A 17,353-nucleotide genomic window follows, 5' to 3' on the forward strand; every position below is an offset into this window, starting at 1 on the left:
TGTTCATAGCCAAGGAAGTCTGTGTGAAAAGAGCACACAGAGGATATTTTTTTTCAAATTAGGTGTGAAAGTGAAATCTTTAACATAGTTCCCTGTGTGATAGGGAGAATGAATGCAAACAGTAAGAAGTAGAGTGGTTTCTATAAAAGAAACAAGCAGTCCCAGTCCTGCTCCTTGAGAGGGGGTGTGTTTCCATGTCATAATTCGCATCCTTCAAATTCCACAGTAATAAAAAGACCTTGGATTTTAAATGGTTACGGATAGGGCATAAAGCACCAGTGGTTGTGCTTTGGCAGCACAGTCACGGCTGCTCTTTCACTTACCAGTTGCAAGCATGCCTGCTGCATTTTTAAGAGCTCTGTTGAACTTTTGTCAGCAGTTGGTTCAGCTACTTTTTTTCACTGCAGTGCAGAAGCATAATGTGACAAGTTCTACAAGCCATGTTCAAAGTGATAAACTTACTTGGACAGATCTTGCTGGTCTGTTTTATCTACTTGTCACATGTTCAGTTTATTCCATGCTAATGAAAAGCTCACTGTCCACTGTGCATCTGAATTGATTAGGTTAGGCATTTGCTACGGCCTAAAGAGAAAACTCTCTGTGCCTTCTTCCAGCTCTTTGACTTCTCTGAGACTTCCAGAAGGTGACTCAGCTGGGTTCTTCATGCACAATTTAGAGGAGATAGCAAACCACTTCATTTAATGCACCCACACTTAATTGAAGTTGCTTTGTCATCATCTGTGTAGGCAAGATTGAAACCAGTGACTCTTTTTGTGTTCAATGTATGTTACATGCTTTGCAAATCAGTTAAAATCCAGGCCCTCTAATGGAGATGATAAAATTTAATGCAACCTCAGAGAGAAGTAGAATGGCATATGGCTGACAGTTTTTCATGACACGGAAGATGATGATTTTTGTATTTTGACCCTTGCATTAGAGTTCTTTCTAGAGGAGCCAAATTTCAGGCCCTTCTTAAAGGAGTTTGAATACTGGGAATTAGCAATTCCCTTCTCTCTCTGCTTGTACGAGAAGGACTGATGCCTAGATGGTAGATGTCATGCTCAGTATTATATGAGGATGCCCTGGCAATATTCAGGATTTACATGCTCGCGGGAGATACGGATCCAGGCTTTGTCCACAAGACACTTCTTCCCCTTTGAAGCACCAGTTCCTGTACTGCACTAGAGTAATTTATCTCTTTGTTTTGGAAAGACTATGGAGACGTTAATAATATATGGTTTTAAAAAAATCTTTTATTTGCGTAAGCTTACTTGCGTTGGTTTCTTTGCACTGTGAGGTGAACCATAAAGATAATGCTGCTCACTTGTGTTTCACTGGATCCAAACCTGTATCTTTTTCCAGAACACTGTTGCTGCATTAGTTTCTCAGGAATTGCTGTGCTCTAGTAGTCCTAGTGGTAGTTTTCAGAGTTATGTTGACTTGTATGGTTAGTAAACATACATTTTGGAAGCTCCCAGTTCCTTAAGAATTCTTAAATTATTCTCAGCTTCTTTGTGGGAAAATGGCTCTAACTACCTGAAAGGAAACTTTGTAATACAAGGATTTATAACAGTGAGTTCTAGTACTTCTCAAGTGTATTTAAGTTACAGAAAAAATATGCAAGCAATTCAGTGCCTTATGCCTTAATCTGGGACACAGTTTATCTGCTTGGTTTTGCCCACCTTTTAAAGCTGAGTTTGCTGTTCTTGTAACTGTTTGCTTATTTCAAATTCTATGCTTGCATTACAGGTCAGGGCTGATAATTTTTTTTGTATGGGCATCAAATTCTTGAGCTGTTTTTTAACCAAACAAAACTTCTGTTCCTTAAGATAATTCTAAGAATACTTGTCCACTTGTTTCAATTTTTATTAAATGCATTTTGTTCTGCTGCATTTGTCTTTGCAGCTTTTCATTTCTCGCAGGAGCAGGACTAAAAGTTTTCGATGGGGGGAGTAAAAAGGAGAGCTGCAAGATAGAGTTGACAGTATAATTGGATTTGAAGCAGCTACAGGCTGGGACTCTTGCAACAGCTGATTTGATCCTTCTGAGTTTCAAGAGCTATTTATGGTAGATTAGCTGTATCAAAGCTCTACTGTTCCAACCATAAAAGGTTGGTCCTATGTGAAGTTGCCACACTGCATTTGGCTTAGTCCTCCGAGGTTGGAGAGCCTATAGCTTTTTATGTGGATAAATCCAGTGATGGATGGAAATACTAAAGGCAGATCGAGGCATAACATTGTTGAGGACTTCAGATGGCAGCGAACTCTTAAAAGGAGATTTTCACTAATAAATTTTTTGCTCTAACGTTTGGAATCAGCACTTGGATATAGCTCCTGCATATTTACTGCATTTGGTGAACGCATGCTTTTAGGAAAGCACTGTTCTAAATTTATCTGACTTATCTGAATCATCTTGACTGCACATGTACTTGCCAGCCTTGCATGTTGATATTTGGTAACTTTTGTGAAGTTAGTTTTCTGTTTTTCTAGCGAGTGAGCGTTAGGTCCTTTGGAAACGAATCTGAGCTGAAGTGAGAAACTTCTCTAAAACAAGAATTATGAAATTCCTGTCTAAAGAGAGCTTCAGGCGTTATCAGTAACTATTTTGAGAAGACTTAGACCCCTTCTGCTGCATGTGTACCTTCTTTCTTTCCTCCCTTGTGTAAAGGCAGACAAGTGGACTTTTTACAGGATTCTGAAGTAAGTAACACCTCATTCGGAGAGCTTGCACGAAGTCGCTCGAGCCAGTTGTTTGAGAATATTTGCGGCTTTGTCAGGTTGAAATGTGAGTGGGTTTATTCCAGCCTGTGCATGCCAGTCATTCAGCCTTCCTTAAGGCATTTTGTGTTTTTATTCTTGTGGTTTTGCTTAGAGGATGAGTTCATTCTGCTATGAATGGAAAGTCCTCTCGCTGGTTGGTTTGTGTGTGAGGTGTATCTCTTTTCATTTTCTGTTTTAATACCTTAACCTTAGCCACAGTACTACAAGGAGCTAGAAGAATACTTCTATAAAAACAAAATTTTTCAGTAGTAATTTTCTCTTGTGTTTAAGAAGTTCTATAAACACATGTGAATACTGTTGCATTGGATAACTCTGTTGTATTTTGAAACTTGGAGTGTTCTGAAGAAAGCTTCCTCCAACTTTCCATTCTCTTATTTTTAAACATTACCAGGACACCACAGGTGAAAGGTACTGGCACTGTTTTACCTTCCTCTCCTGCAGCAGTATCAGCTGTTAAAGGGGGGGAGCATAAGGGGCAGGGGGGGCGGGAAGAGGAGATTCCTTGCTTCAAGGATGTTCCAGGTGTTGTATTTTAATCTCCAGAAACACAAGAATAGTGAGTGTCCTTGCCAAGGAAATAAATTTTCTGGTTTTCAGTTTCCCTTTCAGGAACTAGCAATTTAAGGCCATCCTCCATTTTCTTTGGATTACAAATCTGTATTTCTCCATCAAATGGATCTAGAATTTTTATTCTGAATTGTATAAACCTGTGTTTTAGCCTAGACAATACCAGAAGACAGAACATGTCTGGAGTGTTACTGTTTAAGAACTACTTTATCAGTTTAGGGATAGAAATATTTTATTGGAATAAAAAATCCCATATATTTAATCTTTCTTACACAGACCTTGTTAGCGATACATTTAAATACTCATCTCTATCAGCATATTTTATAGGAGATTGAATCCTTCTACCTGCAGAGGCAGTGAGAGTTCGGAAGAATCTGCCTGATCAATATCCTCCTTCAGATAGCCTGTTAATTTTTGTCTTGGATTAACAGATGTGTACTTCAGTTTGATACCTGACTTTAAAATGTTTTTACATTGCTGCCAGTAAAATGAATATTTTTAATAGGCATCCTTTTTTATATGATCTGATTGTTTTTCTTTGCTACTTGCATTTTAAAAAGCAAGTTGACAAAAATTGCTCTACCATTTTAGCATTCCTGCATTGTGCTCCTGTAAACCTGTTAGAAGATGTCAATGCCTTATAAGCCTTAAAACAGACCACAAAGACATCAGACATGGAAGTTAGATACCCCAGAGTCTGCACAAGAGCAGGAAGACACTGTTAGAGCTCTTAACTCGAGTTTCAGGCTCAAATTCGCTAAGGATGTAATGCAGGAAACATTTTGATTGATGAGAAGTAACAATATCAGCTCCCCTTTGTGCAGCAGATGCTTAAACTTGTTGGAACAGGTAAACTTTCGTCCCTGCTGTCTGGGGAATTAGTCAATTTAAGCGTTAATTCTACTTCTTTCAGTGCTGTTTTGTTTTGATTGCATTGCTAAATAACACTCTCAGCAAAAATTTCCAGTGGGAAGGAGTATTTCAGATTTCTAGGAGCTTTATTCAGAAGGGCTATAGCTTTGTACTTGGCATTCTTTGCTAAATTCCATGTATTTTATAGTTTATATGGGATAAAGGTAGCGGGAACAGGCAAGCAGTTTTAATCTAGCTATGCCATTTTTACTTTTTTTTATAGAGAAGAGAGATTACCCTACATCTGTACACAGAGCTCCCCAAAACTATCTAGTTGAGGAAATGGTAGTACACATTTCCTTTTCACAGCGAGTCAAGGTAGACTCGGAGGTGGTGGAGTTGAGCTGTTTGTGACCAAGATGTTTCCAGACAGGTCAGAGGAGTCTTTTGCCAGTTTTCTGTGTGGAAAGGGTTTGTGCGTTATCCTGCATACATCGTAACACATTATGAGCCGAGGTTTCTCTCTTGTTTAGATTTATGTTGATGAAGTGGTTTGAAAGCTTTATGTAGTCTTAGTACATTTGTTTATGCAAAACATTATTAAGAATGTGTAGAATTTGTGGTTTGTGGGTCTGGTTTTTTTAAATGCAACATTGTCATTTTCCTTGCTTAGAACGTGTTCACAAGATTGGCTCTTGTCTATGAAGCCTTTAATGTAATGAACATAGGTGAAAATTGCACAAGCTTATTTAGTTTAAATTGCCATTGTTTGAGTTCGTGTTTGTTCCCCAATGTGTTGGCTGTTGTGCATGGCAATTTCACTACAATTTTAAAGAGGCAAAACCTCTGGAATAGTTTGCAGTAACAGGGTGGGTGGCTGAGATTATTCACTTTGCAAAGGCATCATGGTTGGCAGTGTGTTTTCTTGCTGAATGTACAGGCTTCTGTTTCTTCACAGAGAAGCCTCCATTTGGCATAATGAAGGGGAATAAGTGAGCTCTCAAAGGAAGCAGTATGCATAATGGTCTCACCTTATTAATTCACTGGTTTTGCTACTTTCCCAACTAGGCACTTTAGATTTAACAGACACATTGGAAGGTCATGATTTTTAATGACCAAAACATGTCCTAGTTGGAATCTGCCTTAAGCAGATAAGAATGCATTGGGTAACTGGTGATAAAAATGCTTCTGATGTCACTTACTCACGTGGTGGTGTGTTGAAGGGAGTCTTTCAGTAGAGAGGGTACAGCAATTATGCATTAAGTCTTTGCTGGTTTATTTGGATTTAGTTGATGGGATGGTCTGTCCTTGCTCTAATGATGCCAGTTTTCAGAGTTTAAGAAAAAAAAATAATCTGTAAAGTCAGATTTCAAAGACCCAGATTAAAATAATTCAGATTTCCAGGCATGTCTCTCTTCAGGTATACAAAAAAGCATCATGATGAACTTGGACATGAAGCATCATGTGTCGTAATAACTAAGGCCAGATACGTTTCTAAAACAACTTAAGGCTCCATCAGACGGTTACGCAGGAAGTGCGTAATTTCCCCACAGAACTGAGCCAAAACGCCAAAAGCTGTGCTGCTGTTACTAGTGGTCTGTTACAAAGGAACTGGATTCAGGTGTTAGATGAGAGATTGCGTGCCAAAGTACTATGAGAAGTTAATAATACTTCCATAGACTTAATGACTGCCAAATGTGCTCCTCATGGCTTATACCTGTAAAACTCTTGGGAGTCAGCAAAGACCTGCAGGATTTCATTCTTGCTCCATCATATCAGTCTTAGATTTAGGCAAAATTACTGTCTATTCCCTAAAATAAAACAAAGCTAGCACTGTCTCCTATTATCTTGATGTGGAAGGAGGGAGGAGCGTGGATCAGTCTTTCAGAACAGTTGCACCACATGATCTAGGGAATATGCAAGTTGCATGTGCTTCACATGTGACTTTTTCAATCTTGCCCTTTCTGACAAGAAGCCCAGTTAAGCCTCAGAGACAGCTAGAATAACTATTTAACTCTTAGAAAATAATTGCCCCAACTGTTTATATTAGAGTGAAAAATGGACAGTATTTCAATGTCATTTTCCGTTAAGTGCCAACTAGTCCCAAAAACAAGGTGAGATCCTACTGGAAGCAACGTTTCAGGCAGCTGTTGGCACTCCAGTGGTGACTAGGGGTTGGTAATGCTAACCCTGTAGCCACAAGTTAGGTCTGGGAGTTGAGAGACCTCGGTTCGCTTGGCTTTGGTGTCAGTCATCATAACACCTGCCTGCCTTCAGTTTCCAATTAAAAAAACTTGCCTGATTTGTTAACACAGACAACTGGAGCTGAACAACTGAGGCGGTTGTTGCTCCAGCAGCACTGAATTTCACTTTTTCTTCCACTTCATCATGAAGACAAGTAGCTATTTTTTGCAGTGAGCAAAGCTAACCTTGAATGTTATATTTCTTATTGTAGTCAAACCGTCCAGAGCATGTAACTCATTTGAAAGAAACAGACTCAACGATTCAATGTTGGTAATTCTAAGCAATATGGTAAACTCTTCAAGTTGAGGGAAACGAAGCTTACTGCATGCCTTAAAAACCCTAACTCAAGTTAGTTTATACTAAAACTACTTCAAACAAAAAACATAAGCCAAATCCCTGAGTGAATTGTACAAGCTGACTTTGAAAACATAGCTCAACCTTCATCCTTCATTCTGATCAGATAGTAAGGGCCGTCTTTGCAAGCAAGGAGTCTTTACATTCATAGCTGGAGATTGTGTTTCAGAATGAGAAACTTAATTTTATAACTGTAAAATGAACTCAAGTCTTTAAAGGCTGCATTACAGTTACAGGTTTAAATACCAAATTCTCAGGTTGAGGTTTCTCATGTTTTCTTACTTCCATTTCTTATTAAATTATCAGTGGGGAAACATTAGTAGAAAAAACCTATACCTTATAAAATAGCACAGCTCTACATAATAAAATATTCTGATTATCAGTACACAGATGTCTAAAGGTATGCTACAGATGTAATTGTGGCAGGTGCAATTTCGATATTGCCAAAATGCATTTGTCAGTTTATACGTGCAAATATTGGAGTTACGGATGTTTTAACAATTGCTTTGTTAGTATTTGGGATAGGGTGAGTCCTGCCACTCAGCCATTTAAAACTGAACTGAGCAATTAACACAAAAATGTTCTTGTACCTCTGCAAAAAATCAAGAACATTGCACTTTCAGTCAACCGTAACCAACTGTACTGAGAATGAACAAAACCATTAGAAGGTTTTTTTGTAGTCAGTTCTGCTTATATAGTAATCATCTAACATTGTGCTTCAGCTGGTTAGAGTTATTTTGTACCTGAAACACTAGTGAATCAGAACGCTTCTGGAAGAAATGTATTCTGTTTGCAAAAATTGTTTGTATTTGGTGTGTGGACAACTTTGATACTTTTTCCTTGTTGAAATTTATAGAAAGGATAAGGGTCTTTTGGCTTATTCAGAGCAAGAAAGACTAAATGAACTAACCATTAGCATGTAGGAAATCTGCACCAAGTCTTCGTCTAGCTGCTGATTGCCATGTGTATTTAAAGAGTGACGTGTCCAGCCGGAGATCTCACAGAGATGGAAATGGGATATTTAAGCTGTAGAAAACTTGGTTAGGTTAGATTCTTTGAAAGAGTAGCAAAGAATTGGTTGTCTTGAAGTATCTCAGAGCTCAAGAGAAGAGATTTGATGATCACGTGCTCACATGTAGCATATTGTGCCAGATAAGAGAGAGAAATGTTCAGCTCAGAGGAACTCTGGTAACTTAAAGAGTTGTGAAGTTAAAAAAGCACCCATACGTGCAAATGGTTTGCATTTCTCTTCTGACCAGAGGCTGGAAGCCTTTGCTGATCAGTCATTAGATGAAGTCACAACCCTTTATGTGTAAGGGTTCTGTTTAGGTGGGCATAGGAAAAATGATCCATCCTGGCACTTACTCAGAGCCATAAAGGCTTAGTTTTTCCAGCATTAATCATGTTTCTGGCTATTTGGATTATGTATATTTGCTGGCTATAAGGATTCGTAATGGTTGAGTCAAAGGAGAAAACACAGCATCAACATACTTCAGTCCAACATTTTGTTCTCTGAGCTGGTAATGTGTGTCAGACGTATTCACTAGGAGGATTTATAGCAATTACTAATTGCAGAAAAACAACATCATCGGTAAGACGTTGTGTTCTTCATAGCTGCCCTGCTTTGAACAAGGGAGGTCAACAGCAGCCTTGCTGTTCACTTGCTTGTAGGCTGGGGTTTAGGGCTGTCTTGAAGTGGGTTCAGGTTTCAGGCTGGTGAGTTTCAAATTCAGGTCTCCCCATTTCTTTTGGAAATACCTAGGCAATTCGGACACCATTTGATGAGGCCAGTCACATTCTTTCCTACTTCTGTCAGGAATTATGGTTGTTGTCCACCTATGGTAGACACTCAAGCACACCTACTGGGTCATGTTCCTGCAAATGTTTAAGGCTAGGGATACCAAGTTCTTCTGACTGCTTTAGGCAGCTGATGGTTTGGATTGGCAGATGGGAATAGTGGAAGTGGCAACCTCGCTTTAAAATACCAGTTTAGGAATCCCTCCCACTCACCCCCCTGTTCCCAGTTTGCTCCTGAACCACTCTCTCCATGTGTGTCCGTTGACTACATGGCCGCACAGATCAGGGAACTGCTCTGTCTGAGAACTTTTTTCCCCTTCCTCTCTAGCCCCATGGGTTCCCCAGTCCTGCTCACCATGGCTATGCCAGCACGGGTGCTGATTCAGTGGGGGTGGGAGGAGTCGGGGTTAGGAAAGAGCTGCTCAGTGTGGGAGTGAGAATGAAGGACAGGTGAGTAGGGAACACTGTGGTGGCTCTGGTTAGATGGCAGGAGAAGGGACAAAAACTGTGGGCCCTATGAGCTGTGAGGTACCTCAGTGCTTTGCATTGTTTTCACCACATCAGGTGGAATGTCAGTAGCTAAATGATTGCAACTTGAGGTCTATCATACTGTGTTCATGATAGCCTCAGTTTGCTTGATTTAGAGACCATGGTAAGGCAGATAGGACAATGTTTTGTGTGAGTGTTGTACTAATATTCTTATGCCAAAGAGAACTTGTCTCTTATTTTAAGACACCATATTGATTCTTGGACCAAGCCTACTGCTGTTTCTTCTAGCCCAGTGTTGAAATTGCCTAGTTGTCTACTTGCCTTTGCCCTACGCTTCTGACAGAGCATCGTGGGGCCTTAAGTCTGAACAGTCTTCTACTTAAAATTAGTTCATTCTGTACCTTTCATTTGAGATTTAAGTAAACTTTTGTCTTGAATTACAAAGGCTTATATACTGCCTGTGCTGGATTGTTTGACTTAAGTAAAAATAGGTGTAAGTAAAGCTAGGGTGTAATTTTGAAGTGCAGCTACGAAAGACTTATGTTTGATATCACAGAAACTTTGCAGCTTGATTGAAGCCAGCACAGAAGTAGCTCGTTTCTAGTGAAACATTAAACAGATGAGTATTTCTGAATTAAACCTAGGGCCAGTAATTGAGTAGACTTTTATGAGTGACTTGCAATTGCCTGTGATGATGCAAGACGGAATGCAGACAATGCAATGTCATGACAACACAACTCCGTGGAAGTTAATTGTCAGGAAAAAAAGTGACTCCACACATATTCCTCTCAGCAAACACTTAAGATAAATCAAGAACTATTAGGCTTAGTTGCCCTGGCTTGTCTTCCTGGCATCACAAGCAGCCTTCCACAGCAGGCCACTTGCTCCACAAGACTTTGGAGAGACAGAGAGAGGAGAGAAAGCAGGACTTGAGAGAGATCAAGGATTAGGGACCAGGCTTTGAGACTGAAACCTAGACCTGGTTTCAAGGAGAACCAAGGGAAGTACTTAGAGAAGAGGAGCTCTGTCATGCTTTTGTTTTTACTGTCTTGATTGGATAAATGGGCTAGTTTAAACAGGATCTCCGGGTCACCTCTCTGCTGGGAACAGACAGGGTTGATATGCTGGGATAATAGTCTAAGATTTAATCTGAGTATTGCATCATGGGATTACACCCTAGGAGGCGTAAATGACTCGTTCTCAACATGACTTCACTTACATGTTGTGTACCCTGACAGTGTCTCATTTGGTACCTTGGGATATTTTACTCCTTATTCATATCTTTGATTCAGTGGCTGTGAGACGCAACCTGCTGCTTGACTTCAGAGTTTAACAAATTATTTGAGTTGAAATGAACTCTGGATTGATTAACACTTCTGAATTGCTTCTCTTTTGTGACATGTGACAATTAGTTGAATTACCAAGTAGTTTTCTGGTGTTTGCATTGCTTCCACAAACCTGGATTTTTGTGTTGAACACTATTTCCCTATTAGCAGGGGAGCAAAACTTAAGTGTGGCCCTTGCATATTCCAAGGCTGGTGGGCTGAAACCTAATTATAAAAGCTGATGGAGCTGAGATGTGCCCTTCTGCCTACAAAGGGATGCTTTACTGCAGCTCCCACTGAGCAGACGTCTGAATCTTCCTGACCCAGAGGAGTAGTTTTGTCAGTTCACTGGGGGTTAAGTATATTCAGTACAGTACAGTAAAAAACAGTGTAGTTGGTGGTACTGTTCCCATGGCCATCAAGCTGTACTCACTGTGGGTGGTCTAGCAAGGCAGACAAGCTCTAAACGCTTGGAAATATTTACATAATTCAGGACCCTGACCAACATGGCTGTATATCCTACAAGAGTATCGGGTGCCAAAAAAAATTGGGCATTCAGCTTTACCTAGCCTATCGCGTTTTTCCTTGTAGCTAAAAGTACTTCCTACAACCACCTGCCAAGTGTTGTAGCTGTTTAGCTTTAAGGGTTGACAGGTACCCAAACCTGGTTTTGTTGAAGACTAGAGATTTAGCTTGCAAGCCACTAAAAATAAATAAATAAATGGGGGCAGGAGTGTGGAGAGGAGGGAGTAGAGTTTTGCAGTGCAGACTTGGTGCTGGGGTTTTTTTTTCCTCCTTTTGGAGCTCTTAAAAAAGCAAAAATTTAGGTTTTAGCTCAGGTGTTCTTGAAGTAAATGATTTTAACCTTCTGTTGTTGTTAATAATAATAATAATAATAATAATAATAATAATAATAATAAACCCATTCTGCTTCTAAAGGAGATCTCTTATAAGTGAAAGGTCCCCCTTCCCCTTCCACCACAAAGGAGCTATCCCTGTTAGGGCAAACAGGCAGCTTGTGACTTTGACAATAGGTCTTTGTGTTCTGAAGATGTAGCATAAATTATTCCCTCCCCTCCCCAAAGAAGGCTGGGAAAGAAAAACAAGGCCAAATAGCCTGGTTTCTCCACAGAAGCAAACCAGAAATACTGTAATTTAACCACAGTGACTCTGTGCCTGCTGTACCCTGAGCAGTGTCAAGGACTGCCTGTAGTACAAAAGCTTTTCACCAGGTTTTGGTAAGAATTTACCATTCTATTCCGAAACACACTCTCTGGCCAAAGCTGTGGCCTGGGAGGAAACATCAACTGAAAAATTGCAAGTGATGATGTTTTGTAAAGCCATTTTATTTATGGTACTCAGACTTTCTGGACTGGCCAATAGGCCATTGTATCAGTCACAATTTTAGCCTTTCCCTTTTTAAAACAGGATCATGATTACATCCTTCAGGACTTCTGACCTTTCTTCTTCACTGTCTGAGTTGCTGGTCTCCAATTCCCGCCCCCCCCCCCCCCCCTTCCCTTCAAGGATTATACCCTTTTTTATTACTTAAGTTATTCTTTATCTGCATTTCTCCTACCCTTTTCCCCTGCTAACTTTGAGTAGTCTACAGGCTCCATTTGGAGGCACCTTTAAATACTGCATTTGCCAAATGGTACTGTTGGAAATGACTCTCCCAAATTGAGAGGTTTTCATTGCTTTGTAAATATTTGGAGTAGAAACAGAAAGCAGAAACTTTGAATGCTCCTTTATGACAGATCAAACGTCTTACCATGTTTGTTCTGAAGTGGTGGTGGTGGTGAGAGGAAGAATAACATAATTGCATTAGTTGTTCTACAGTAAGGTTTGACGATGCCTTCAGAAAGATCTATTTAAATTCATTTTGTTAGGAAATGACAAAAGTAGTTCTGAGCTTTCTTGAGCTGCCTCTCTGCTGACAAAGGAGAAGCATAGCCAAGGAATAGATGACAGAAACGACAAATACTATTTGGCTTCTAGTTTTGTTTTCCAGTTTGCATGAATATTAGGAGGCAGCTTCTACATAACTGACTAAAAATACACCTGGCTTAATACATTTAATGTATCCTTAAATTTCACATGCTTCACAAACTGTGCTCTTAACATTTGTTGCATGATTCAGGTTCTTCAGGGTGTTTGATTTACCTGCACTATGAACTTTTAGTGAGCTCTCCTTTCAGAACTGGAGATGCTTTATATCTGGGGATGGTTGGGTCACATGTCTGTGAAACACAGTAATGGCCAAGCCAGTGGTTTAAAACTGCAGCACTGTCACAGTTCTGAAAAAAATAAACAACTGTCAAACAAATTATACATTTTCGTACAGCAGAACTGTTTATGCCTCTTGGTAATGGAATAATGCGTCACAAACTTTATTTAGCTATTGCAGTGTGCCAGTTTCATCTGACTTGTAGCACTTGCTGAAGCAAACTGTGTGAAATAGTTGTCTGTACACATCTCATAAACCCCTTGTGGTTTGGGCAACTGTTCTCTCGCATAGGAGCAACCTTTGAAGGGCTGGTTGTTGCGTGCTTGGCTTTTAATTCCAGTGGCATATAGGAGGAGAGAAACAGGAGGAGATAAGGGAGAAACAGGTTTTATAGCCTAGAACCCATGAGTCTTGTGAAGAAGCATCATGTCCATTGGAGGGATTAATAGGCATCCTTAGCAGTAGCACTTGGATGTCTGCTGTGTCTGTTAATCTCTATAAAGCACCCAGGATGGCTGGACCAACTGCAGGCTTGATGCACTTTCTGACAGCATAAAATTGGCTTGTAATAAATATGCTACAGAAGCAGCAGGAATAATGGAACCTATTTGGGAACTGACATGCCATTGGGTTTTCATAAGTCCCTGGAAGTGTAATGCTGGCAAATGAATATTCATAAACCAGGCTATTAAAATTTTAAGAGAACCTTAAGGGGGTGATGATGTCAGACTCCAGAGTTAATTATAGAGATGGTAAAATTCTTGGCTAACTAGGCTGAACATGCTCTCACAATAGTTTTTACACAGTACAACAATCAGAGGGAGCCACAGCATTGGATGTAGGTTCTGACTCTCTTAATATATTCCCTGAACTGAAAGTCTACCAGTGTAGAGAAGAGGAAGTATTTACATCCAGCTACTGTGGAAATAAATCCGCTTCAAGTAGTTGAGTTGCTAATAATTTCTTTTGTGCTTATTTTTGTTACTGAATTGGTCACAATGTCTGGTTTGCTTGCTTGCCATAAAGTGCCCTGCTGGGCTGGGAAGCATGTGGTGGCTCTCTTGAAAATTGCCCGTTGTTAAATGTGATCTGTAGCGTTCACTAGACTTATTACAGGGGATACTAATACTACAGTAACTTTACTTACTCAAGGTAGCGATCAGTTTTAAGGATTGTTGCTTTGTTTTAAGAGACTGTATTCCTCTCAAAAGAGTTATGAAAAATATCTGATTTCTATTTTGTAGGATAGCAGTATTTTTTAATGCTTTCAGAATTGCTGAGGGGTTGGGAGGGAGCTACAGAGGTCACAGTTCTAGTCCCACCTGGCAGAAACGAATTGAAAAATCTCTTAACTTTCGTTGGTGGTCAGTATACTCTTATTTTTCTTATTGCATTTTTTCACAGTATTGACTGAAACTTTAGAAGAAATGCCAAAGCAAATCCCTCATACATGTCGTTGTAGTGCTACAATGGCCAAAAACCCTGAACAGGATTCTAGCTACCCTGGAATCAGGGTAAAGTCCTAAATTTTAGGACCTTACTGAAATTAATGTTACTGTTCCACTTCAAGTAATACATGCTTCCTTTCTTAAATAGAAAGGGTGAAAAGGAAGAAGATGTTACTGTGTTTCTTGAATCAAGATCTGTAACACAGGACCCTTTTAACAGCACAGCCCGTAGGAGAAAGAGGAACAAAATAATATTTGGAATTTTTTTTAGATGTGGTGTAAAGTTAAAATCTAAACCAAACCAAACTAGTATTTTGTTTTGGTCAAGGAACTGAAACAGCTGATCACCCTCTTTCTTTTGCCAGAGCAAGGAACAGTAAACACTATAAACATAGATGAAGCAGTTCTTAAATCCCAGCAAAAAGCCCGAAAACAACTGCGAATCTCAAAACATGCTAAACTGGATTCTGAAGGTTTGGGAGGATTTAGAAAATCGTTCCAACTTGTTTTGAAATTGAAATCCTTCTTCTTAAAGATGCAACTCTACAGCAGCCGTAACTCTAATAGAGATGCTATGTGGCCATACAAATGCAAAAAGTCTTAAATTTTGAAATATACTTTATCAGAAATAATGCTCCCAAGAGCTCTCACCAGCTGGGGGAGTGCAACAGGAAATCGCTAATGTCTAGTGAGACATGCTGCAATTTTGAGAGAAGGAAAATCACTTATTAACCTCAGCTTTCAGCAGCCCTTGTTGCAGGGTGACTAAAGAAGCAGTGTCTGCTTTTGGGTGTAAAACACAGGCTGCCTTTTTGACAGAGGCCTTTGGAGTCCTCTAAGAGGAAAACATATTTATCACTTACCTAATCTTGCAGTTTGCATGATTAAGTAAGCATGAATACTTCCACACTTACTGCTCAGTCTTGAGTCCTCTTATTACAAAGGGACTTGTGCCACAGAAACTGTCTTTCCCCAACCCACCTTTTCCCTTTTATAAGCTTTAAGCTTACCAAAGATACTTTAACTGTGTGGCCTCTCTACATGAGATCAGGCAGGAAAAATAAAAATACATATTTGCAAAACATGTTTCATGATGGAAAACAAAGTTCAGGACTGTTCTGGATGAGAGCCTTTTGAATGTAACTTGCAGGCAGGCAAAGTTGTGTTGCTTGCATCCGTGCAGGAGACAGCAAGGCTACTTGCCACAGAGGAGGAACTGAACAGACGCCAAATCTTCATCACAAGTCTGTCTTCTGAGAAGAAACGCCTTGTTTGTTTGAAGTCCAGGCTTTTCTTTAGCAAATTAAGTTTTTTAGTAGGTATTTCCTCTTCTTTCTCCCATAATTGCCTCATTGTTATGTTGCTATTGTACTTGGTTTTCTTGTCTGAATTGTTCAGACTTTCTAGATGGGGAATCTGCATTTTCATGCAGATGCAGACCGTGTCTGGTTCAAGAGATTCTTTGGGTATCCTCCCAAGGTGAGCAGTATCCACAGGCCTAAGGACTGATATAATCAAATCAACCATCCATCAAAGGATGGCTGCAAATGGTTTCTGTCATCGCAGACGGGTGTTTCTGTGATCACTGTGGTCTAGAAAGGTTGGAAGTGAGAGACTGCCTTGGTGGTGATGGTCTACCTGGCACCAGTGCTAGGCATCTGCAATGAAGTGGATATTTTTTCCTTAGCTCAACAGCACTGAGCCAGTACTCCAGGAGGAGCATAGGGGATAATCCAAGCTAAAGACAGTACAGAATGTGAACTTTAACTTCTGGGAAAAAAAAATCTTTCTGAGGAAGATGAAAGTACCTTTAAAGAGATACCTCCTCTTTCTGTTTTGCTTTAATACCTTTTTGTATGGTTCTTGTATCTGACCTTGGCAATATCTGAGAGGAAGAAGATGGGGAAGAAAACCTGAGTGGAACTTGATCAAGTCTTTTTTTCCAAAAGAAAAAAAAATGCTGAAGATATGGTGACTTTCCTAGCTGAGAGCATTTCTTGGTGTGAGAGAAAGCAGGCTGGAGAAAGGAAATGCAAACAGATCCTGATGTTGCACTTGAGGTCAGGTTATAACTTAAAATTCCTGGGGTCTCCTCTTCTCACTTGGTCTCCTCTGCTGCTAATGTTCCTCAGACTTCTGGGAGATAGGCTGGCCTCAAGGTTTAGTTCCGTTTATTTTTGTCAAAGTGGGCTGGTCAGTGGCTGTGTAAAAATAGTCTCTCTTCCCTGTCTGTGGGAAGAAGGCGGATGTGATCTCAAGGAGCCATCTTGCAGGTATTGCAGTGAACAGATGAGCACTAACGCCAATGTGTGAGCTGCACCTCACTCCCTCATTTTGGTACATTGAAGGTGCCCAATGTGAAACTTTATGTCCAGTCATTTGTCAGCACTTCAGTTAGCTCCCCGTCCCCCTCTCATTCATAACCAGTGCTGCCTGTGCGTTTCATGTGACTGTGCCTTATCTGGAGCCAGTATTTGCTTTCAAGAGCAAATACGCTGCAATCCTGAAGATAGCACTGTGATACAGGCAATAAGTGTCCTAAAGAGTATAGTTGTGTGAGCTTCAAGCTTTGCAGGATTTATATGGAGCTCTGGTCCCTGCCTAAAAGCAGATACTAGAATTCTCCTCTTCCTTTTAATGATTAATAAGCAATTACAGAGGGGTTTTTTTGTTTGTTTGCCTTTTCAAACCGTAAACTCCACATTTGCTTTTTGTACAGGGACAGTTAGAGGAGCATATGGCTGTATTGCTTGTGCAGAGCTGCCAGTCATTTTGCCAAGTTGTTGTTCGTTTGCATGAGCCGCGCAGCATTTATGAAAAAGCCCTGCCCTGCCTGCTCCGGCATTGTTTCCAAATAAAGGCATGTCTGAAAGGGGAGTTAAGCCTCCAACTGCCGGACCTTAAAAAAAAGGACCTTTTACCCATGGATTGAAAAGAGGTGATTTATCTACAACAAACTGTTCCTTCCCCATCCCCCCCTTCCCTTTCTGAAATTAAGTTTAAAAGTTGCTTTTAAATTTAAATATGCAAACTGGTTGTTTTACAGTCATGCTCTGTAGCAGACAGTTTAGGAACCTAACCATCAGCCCTGGAGTCACCTCAAATTTATTAAAATGTCCAATCGATATATATTTTTTTTACATTTAGAGCAGTTTAAACAGAAAATGCTCATGTTCCTGGAAGGTATTTAATAAGTGAGCCTTTCCTTGCATATAAACTCTCATCTATGTGATGAGTGGAGGAGCTGAACGGCTACCTTTGTATAATGCA

The 17,353-nt window shown here is 40.0% G+C and overlaps 1 protein-coding gene across 18 annotated transcripts in view; it reads left to right on the plus strand.

The window, feature by feature from the left end:
• Positions 1-17,353, plus strand: part of SVIL (supervillin) — a 158,529-nt gene that overhangs the window by 40,246 nt on the left and 100,930 nt on the right. The window lies entirely within an intron of this gene.

This window comes from Ciconia boyciana, chromosome 2 (genome assembly GCF_034638445.1).
Source record: "Ciconia boyciana chromosome 2, ASM3463844v1, whole genome shotgun sequence".
In the NCBI taxonomy this organism is placed as follows: Eukaryota; Metazoa; Chordata; class Aves; order Ciconiiformes; family Ciconiidae; genus Ciconia; species Ciconia boyciana.